Consider the following 7,419-nt stretch of genomic DNA (forward strand, 5'->3'; position numbering starts at 1 on the left):
CCTGGATGCCCCAGTTCTGACCAGTGAAATGAAAGGGGATTTCCCCTGGTGGGAGGTGGGGGCAGAGTTTTGAGAAAGCTTTCTCTCTGTGATAAAAAAGAGGATAGACAAGGAGGGAAGATTTTGGATGTTGTTGCATAATGGCGTGATATTTGGATCTGTAGCAGCCATCTTGCAACCTTGAGGGGAGATGTTGCCAAGGTGGGTGGCTGAGGGGAGAGATGGCAAGGTCCTGTGGGACAGGTTACGCACTGAGTCAATTCAGGGACTTTTCTGCTGACTTCTTGTTAAATGAGATTATGAAAATTCTACAGCTTAAGTTGCTTTTGGCTTAAAGTTTTGTTTTGTTTTGTTTTGTTTTGTTTTGTTTTTAGTAATCTCTACACACAACATGGGGCTCAAGCCCATGACCTGGAGATCAAGAGTCACATGCTCTTCCAACTGAGCCAGCCAGGTACCCCTTAAGTCACTTTTGGTTAGGAAGCCTCAATTACAATGACAACATCCTAATTGACACAGAATGTTTTTTCAAGTGTAAGGTGAGATACATCTGATGGCCTTAGAGATTCATTCATCTCCCTAGATAGCTAGCCTCATGATCTCAGCTACAGGATTTTAGGGGTTCCCCCTTTCTTTCTTTCTTTCTTTTTTTAAAGGATTTTATTTAAGTAATCTCTACACCCAACATGGGGCTGGAACTCACAACCCTGAGATCAAGAGTCACATGCTCTACCAACCGAGCCAGCCAGGTGCCCCATAGGAGTTCCCCTTTTCTAACTAGGCTATTTCCTTGACAGAGGTACTTCCAACGTGACATAGTCACATAGCTGTTCTCTCCCCATACCCATTCTTTTTAAAAGTTCCTGGGCACCTGGGTGGCTCAGTCGGTTAAGCAGAGGACTTTGGCTCAAGTCATGACCTCATGATGAGTGTGAGCCCTGCATCGGGCTCACTGGTGTCAGTATAGAGCCTGATTAGGATCCTCTGTCCCCTCTCTCTCAATCCCTTTCCTGCTCGTGCTCTCTCTCTTTTTCTGTCTCTTCAAAAATAAATAAACATTAGCCTGCCTGATCGTGCGTGTTCTGGCCACTCTGTGCCCTTCTGCATTTGGCATCGCCACAGCTGCCCTCATTCACTCCCCACCCTGCCACCCGCAGCCATGGCACCAGGCCAGCTCTCCTAGTTTAGTGTCTCTGACAAAACGGGCCTCGTGGAATTTGCCAGAAACCTAGCTTCTGTTGGTGTGAATCTGATCGCTTCTGGAGGGACTGCAAAAGCTCTCAGGGATGCTGGTCTGGCAGTCAGAGATGTCTCTGAGCTGACGGGATTTCCTGAAATGTTAGGGGGCCGTGTGAAAACCTTGCATCCTGCAGTCCGTGCCAGTATCTTGGCTCATAATATCCCAGAAGATAATGCTGACATGGCCAGACTTGACTTCAATCTTATCAGGGTTGCCGTCTGTAATCTGTATCCCTTTGTGAAGACAGTGGCTTCTCCAGATGTAACTGTTGAGCAGATTGATATTGGTGGAGTAACCCTCCTGAGAGCAGCAGCCGAAAACCATGCTCGAGTGACAGTAGTATGTGAACCCGAGGACTATGTGGCCACGTCCACAGAGATGCAGAACTCCGACAGTTGACACCTGCTTGGAGACTAGACGCCATTGAGCCTTGAAGGCTTTCACTCGTACGGCACAATATGAGGAAGCAATTTCAGATTACTTCAGGACACAGTATAGTAAAGGAATATCTCAGATACCCTTGAGGTATGGAATGAATGCTCACCAAACTCCTTCTCATCAAAAGCGCTGAAGCCCAATATTCCCATCACAGTTCTAAATGGAGCCCCTGGATTTATAAACTTGTATGATGCTTTGAATGCCTGGCAGCTAGTGAAGGAACTCAAAGAAGCTTTAGACATTCCTGCTGCTGCCTCTTTCAAACATGTCAGCCCATCAGGTACTGCTGTTGGAAATTCCACCAAGTGAAGATGAGGCCAAAGTCTGCATGGTCTACGATCTGTATAAAACCCTTACACTCTGGGGCGCCTGGGTGGCTCAGTTGGTTAAGCATCCGACTTCAGCTCAGGTCATGATCTCACAGTTTGTGGGTTCAAGCCCCGTGTTGGGCTCTGTGCTGACAGTGCAGAGCCTGCATGGGATTCTCTCTCTCTCTCGGTCTCTCTCTCTCTCAAAAATATTTTAAAAAACAACAACAACCCTTACGCTCATATCAACTGCATATGCAAGAGCAAGAGGGGCTGACGGGATGTCTTCATTTGGTGACTTTGTTGCATTATCTGATATTTGCAATGTCCCTACTGCCAAAATTATCTCCGGAGAGGTATCGGATGGTATTGTTGCCCTAGGATATGAAGATGAAGCTCTGAAAAATACTTTCCGAAAAGAAAAGTGGGAACTACTGTGTTCTTCAGCTGGACCCGTCTCACAGTCCAGATGAAAACGAAGTTCCAACTCTCTTGGGTTTTCGTTTAAGTCAGAAGAGAAATAATGGCGTCATCGACAGGTCATTGTTTAGCAATGTTGTGATCAAGAATAAAGATTTGCCAGCGTCTGCGCTCAGAGACTTCATTGTAGCCACCAATGCTGTGAAGTACACACAGTCTAACTCCGTGTGCTATGCCAGGAATGGTCAGGTTATCGGTATTGGAGCAGGACAGCAGTCCTGAATACACTGCACGACCTTGCAGTGGATAAGGCAAACTATTGGTGGCTTAGACATTATCCACAAGTGTTTTCAATGAAGTTTAAAACTGGAGTGAAGAGAGCAGAAATCTCCAATGTCATTGATCAGTGTGTTACCAGAACCATAGGCGAGGATGAAGATTTGGTAAAGTGGAAGGTACTGTTTGAGGAAGTCCCTGAACTACTACTAACTGAAGCAGAGAAGAAGGAATGGGTTGAGAAACCTAATGAAGTTTCTATCAGCTCCGATGCCTTCTTTCCTTTCAGGGGTAACGTAGACAGAGCTAACAGGAGTGCTGTGGCATAGCTGCTCCTTCCGGCTCCGCTGCTGACAAAGTTGTGATTGAGGCTTGTGATGAACTGGGAATCATTCTTGCACATACGAATCTTCGGCTCTTTCATCATTGATTTCATTGCACAGCATTTTATGGTTTGTTCCATAAATCGCATGTGACATTTTGACAAATACATTTTTAAAAAATTAAAATATTAAGTCTTAGTCAAAACAAATAAATAAACATTTAAAAAAATCCCTTCTTTTTTAATCACTCATGCCAGCCAAGTGTGTTCCTCCTCCATCTCAACATTACTGGAACAGGGCCCTTTCTACTGCGACTCTGGCGACAGGGCAGTGAGAAGTGCGTTCCAGGGGCTGCTTGTCCCCTACTCTCTGCCTGTATGGTTCCCCTTTTCATGTCCTATTTAATATCTGCCCTGCTGAGTAGGGCTAGTGGTAAGTGTCCCATAACCTTTTTGCATGACAAAATATCACACAAGGAGGAAACGGAAAGATAGACATAACCTAAAATTGACCGATGTCACTATTTACAGATTGCAACCGGTTCTGTCCTCTGGACCAGCCTGCTCCTCAACTTGCATGTTGATTAAGTGCCAGGTGTGAGAGGTGAGAGTCAAGGTCTTTAGAGCAGTGGCCAGGTCTACTTATGGAGACCTCCCCAGTGGGCCCACTCCTCATGGCCCTTCCTTTACCAGGTCTTCTTTCAAGAAATCACCAGTTCCTTCCATCTCCCCAAAGAGTGAACCTTTTTTTTTTTAAATTTTATTTATTTTGAGAGAGAGAGGGTACATACAAGTGGGGGAGGGGCAGAGAGAGGAAGAGAGGATCCCAAGCAGGCTTGGAGCCAGGAGCCAGAGCCAGATGTGGGGCTCCATCCCATCAACCATGAGACCATGACCTGAGCCAGAACCAAGAGTCGGAAGTTTAACCGACTGAATCACCCAGGTGCCCCAAGAGTGAACTTTTAAAAACAGAAATCACATCACACCATTTCCTTGTCAGAAGCTCTCCACAGCTTTCCATGGGACTTGGTATGTGTTCGTTCCTGTCTGTTCACCTGGGTGGGAGGTACCCCAGAAATCTGAGGATCCGGGACGAGCCCCAAGTTTTTATTGAAGCCTCCTACACACCTCGCCTTCTCCCACAGGACCTGAGAGGAGGGAGAAGCTCCAAAGAAATGGGGCTTCATGGCTTCAGCCACGTAGACACGTCTAGTGTCCTCCCAAATACTGTGTTCTGAGAATTCCAAGGCCACAATCTTTAACACCGGTTGTTCTTTAGGAGGAACCTTCAGTTGCCCCTCCCCACTCCCCATCCTAACTATCTCCTCCCCATGAAGGACAGACTGCTAGTGGAAATCATCTACCAACCACAGGGCTAACTTTACAGGTACTACCCATGCTGGGGACGGTCAGGTCACGTTGGCTATAAGGAGTGCTCTAAAAATGCCAGCCCAGAACAGAGGCCAGTTTATCAGGTTCTGCACCTTGGCTTAAGCTTTGGAAAAGTCCTGCACTGACTTCCCCCCACACCCCCAACCCATGCCCCACTTCGGTGCAGTAACCAAATATGGCCACAAGAGGGAAGTAATGCATCTTCCCAACTGCAGGGGTTTGGCTTCCACCAGGAACAGCTCAGATGTGTTCACCCTGCTAAAGCAGAAGGGCCAGATGGAGATCTGCGGGTGTTCCTGTGAAGGCAGATAACCTGATGTGCCTTTAAAATGACATTCTTTAAATACTTGCTCAAATGTATTTCATGGGGAAGAAAAGAAACTGCTTTTCTAAATAAATTAAAAACTAAAAAATTATATATGTAAATACATATGTAAGTATGTAAATACAATATAGTTTTTTTAATGTTTATTTATTTACTTTTGAGAGAGACAGAGTGTGAGCCGGGGAGGGGCAGAGAGAGAGGGAGACACAGAATCTGAAGCAGGCTCCAGGCTCTGAATGTCAGCACAGAGCCCAGTGCAGGGCTCGAGCTCACAAACTGTGAGATCATGACCTGAGCCAAAGTCAGACGCTCAACTTACTGAGCCACCAGGTACCCCCAGTATGTAAATACAATATAAATAAACATATATACACATACTCCTTGTGGGTAGCAACTAGGAGGGTCATAAAGGAGACTGGTGGTGTTTCTTGATCTGCGTGCCAGTTACACAGGTAGGGTTCATTTTGTGAAAGTCCATCAAACTGTACTATGATTTGCGTACTTATCTGTAAGTATGCTGTGCCTCAAGAAAAGTTTATTAAAAAATCAATGGTCAGGGGCATCTGGGTGACTCCATCGGTTAAGCATCCAACTTCAGCTCAGGTCATGATCTCATAGTCCGGTTTAAGCCTTGAGTCAGGCTCTCTGGTGACAGCTCAAAGCCTGGAGCCTGCTTTGGATTCTGTGTCTCCCTCTCTCTCTCTCTGCCCTCCTCAGCTCGCTCTGTTTCCATCTCTCTCTCTCTCAAAAATAAATAAACATTTTTAAAAAATCAATGATCAATTAAAAACTATACTCTTTATGTTCAAAATAAGAGGCTTATGCAAAAATGACAAAAAGTTTTTGAGAATTAATAGGTAATCTATTCACAAGTTTCAAAATTCAAATGATACCAAAGGGTGAATGAAAATCTCCCCTACTCCTGTTCTTTAGGCACTCAGTTCCCGGCTATAACACTTATCTATTATTGTGCAATAAATTGGTCCAAACTCAGTGGCTTAAAGCAACAACCACTGTATTTGCTCACGACTCTGTGGGTCAGTGATTTGGGTTGGACCCAGCTGGGCAGGGCTTCTGCTGGCCTTGCCTGGGGTGAATCACGTTGCTTCAGTTTTTTGGCTGATGGATTGAGGCTACAGGCCTAAGATGGCCTCACTCACAGGTGTGACTGTTCAGGCTGGCTGTCTGGGGGCCTCTCTTTCCCTGTGATCGCTCTCATCTTCAAGGAAGCTTCTTTGCGTGGTGGTAAGAATGGAAACTGCAAGGCTTCCTAGGCCCAGAGCTCTGACATCACTTCAGTGGCATTCTATTGGTTAAAGCAGGTAACCGGCCAGACAGCTTTGAGAGTGGGCAAAAACAGACTCCACCTCTTGATGGGAGAACAGCACAGTCACATTGCAAAAGGCCACACACACAAGGACTGGGAGGAATTTGTGACCATTTTTTTTGCAATCTACCACATCTCCCATGGAAATTCTTACATAGCCCTCTAGAAATATTTTGTCTGTGTTTAAACAAATGCATATGTACATAAGTATATGTGTTTAATATTTATGTAAAATTCATATATATGCAAATGCCTCCACTTCAAGTTAGACACCTAAGAGCCTTTCCTAAATTCTCCCTTTCCCTCAGGATCTACACCCAGTCCATCAACCAGCTAATTAAAAACTCCAAAGTGCATGTAAAATTTATCCACCTCTCGCCATCTTGTTCTAGTGCTTGTGAAAGCACCCTTGATTGTTGCTCGCATGACACTCATGCTGATTCAGATCCTTGCACAGGCCACAGGGACCTTCCAAGGGGTCAGGCCCTCCTCCTGTGGGCGTCATTCTGAACTTGATGGGCACTGAGTTCTTTGCATTCCCTCCTTGTGTTCAGTTACTGTTCTCGAAACATAAATATTTTCTATATGGAGAGGTGGAGTACAGAGCTCTAACTCCAGCCACGAGCCGTGGCTGAACCGCGCCCTGTGTTCTGGTATTGCTCGTGTGAGGGAACTGGGGCCTTGGTGTCTTTTCCTGCAGGCAGAGTTCACTCAGTAAGATTCCACCAACCAAGAATGTTGTAACAGTGTGACCTCACTGCTTCTGGGAGGGTCTAGCAAATTTTCCCACTTCCTCCCCAGAAACCAGATCAAGGGGTGTGAAGATGGGATGTCTTTTTCAAGACACCAGAGTCCAGTGTCATCCTTTACTTAGAATATTGGTATCTATTTACCCTACATTTACCTCATCAAAGGAGCCATTCAAGCGACTTCTTCCTAAATAAAGTTCTGTTCCCAGGAGTCTTGTTGTCTAAACCCAAATGTATTGGCTATTGTTCCCAGCAGCCCTTCCTCCCCTCCTACCCCTTCATTTTGGAAACAGAACTTGCCCTATATGGGCACATGACAGAAGCTGGGCCAGTCAGAATCCTTCCCTGGGATTTTTTCCTCCTGGAGCTGGCGGGTAGGAAAGAATGCAATAGACACAGAGCCTGGAGCAAAGAGTGAGAACATACTTTTTGCTTAAGCTAGAGTCAGCTTTCTGCGTGTACAACCAGAAACTGCCTAATACAGGCCATTTCTGAAAGTTCCTCCTGACCAGGCACACTTATCTGTAAAGGACTGGGATGTATGCCATTTTTTATGACCAGAAGACAAATGTGTTAGAGTTCATATTGAAAGTACCCGTACCCCTACTGCTAAAGCATAACA

The 7,419-nt window shown here is 45.6% G+C and overlaps 1 pseudogene; it reads left to right on the plus strand.

Moving 5' to 3' along the window:
- Positions 1–1,159: 1,159 nt before the first annotated feature.
- Positions 1,160–3,136, plus strand: LOC125937334 (bifunctional purine biosynthesis protein ATIC-like; annotated as a pseudogene).
- Positions 3,137–7,419: the final 4,283 nt, after the last annotated feature.

Source organism: Panthera uncia, chromosome D1, assembly GCF_023721935.1.
Source record: "Panthera uncia isolate 11264 chromosome D1, Puncia_PCG_1.0, whole genome shotgun sequence".
Lineage (NCBI taxonomy): Eukaryota > Metazoa > Chordata > Mammalia > Carnivora > Felidae > Panthera > Panthera uncia.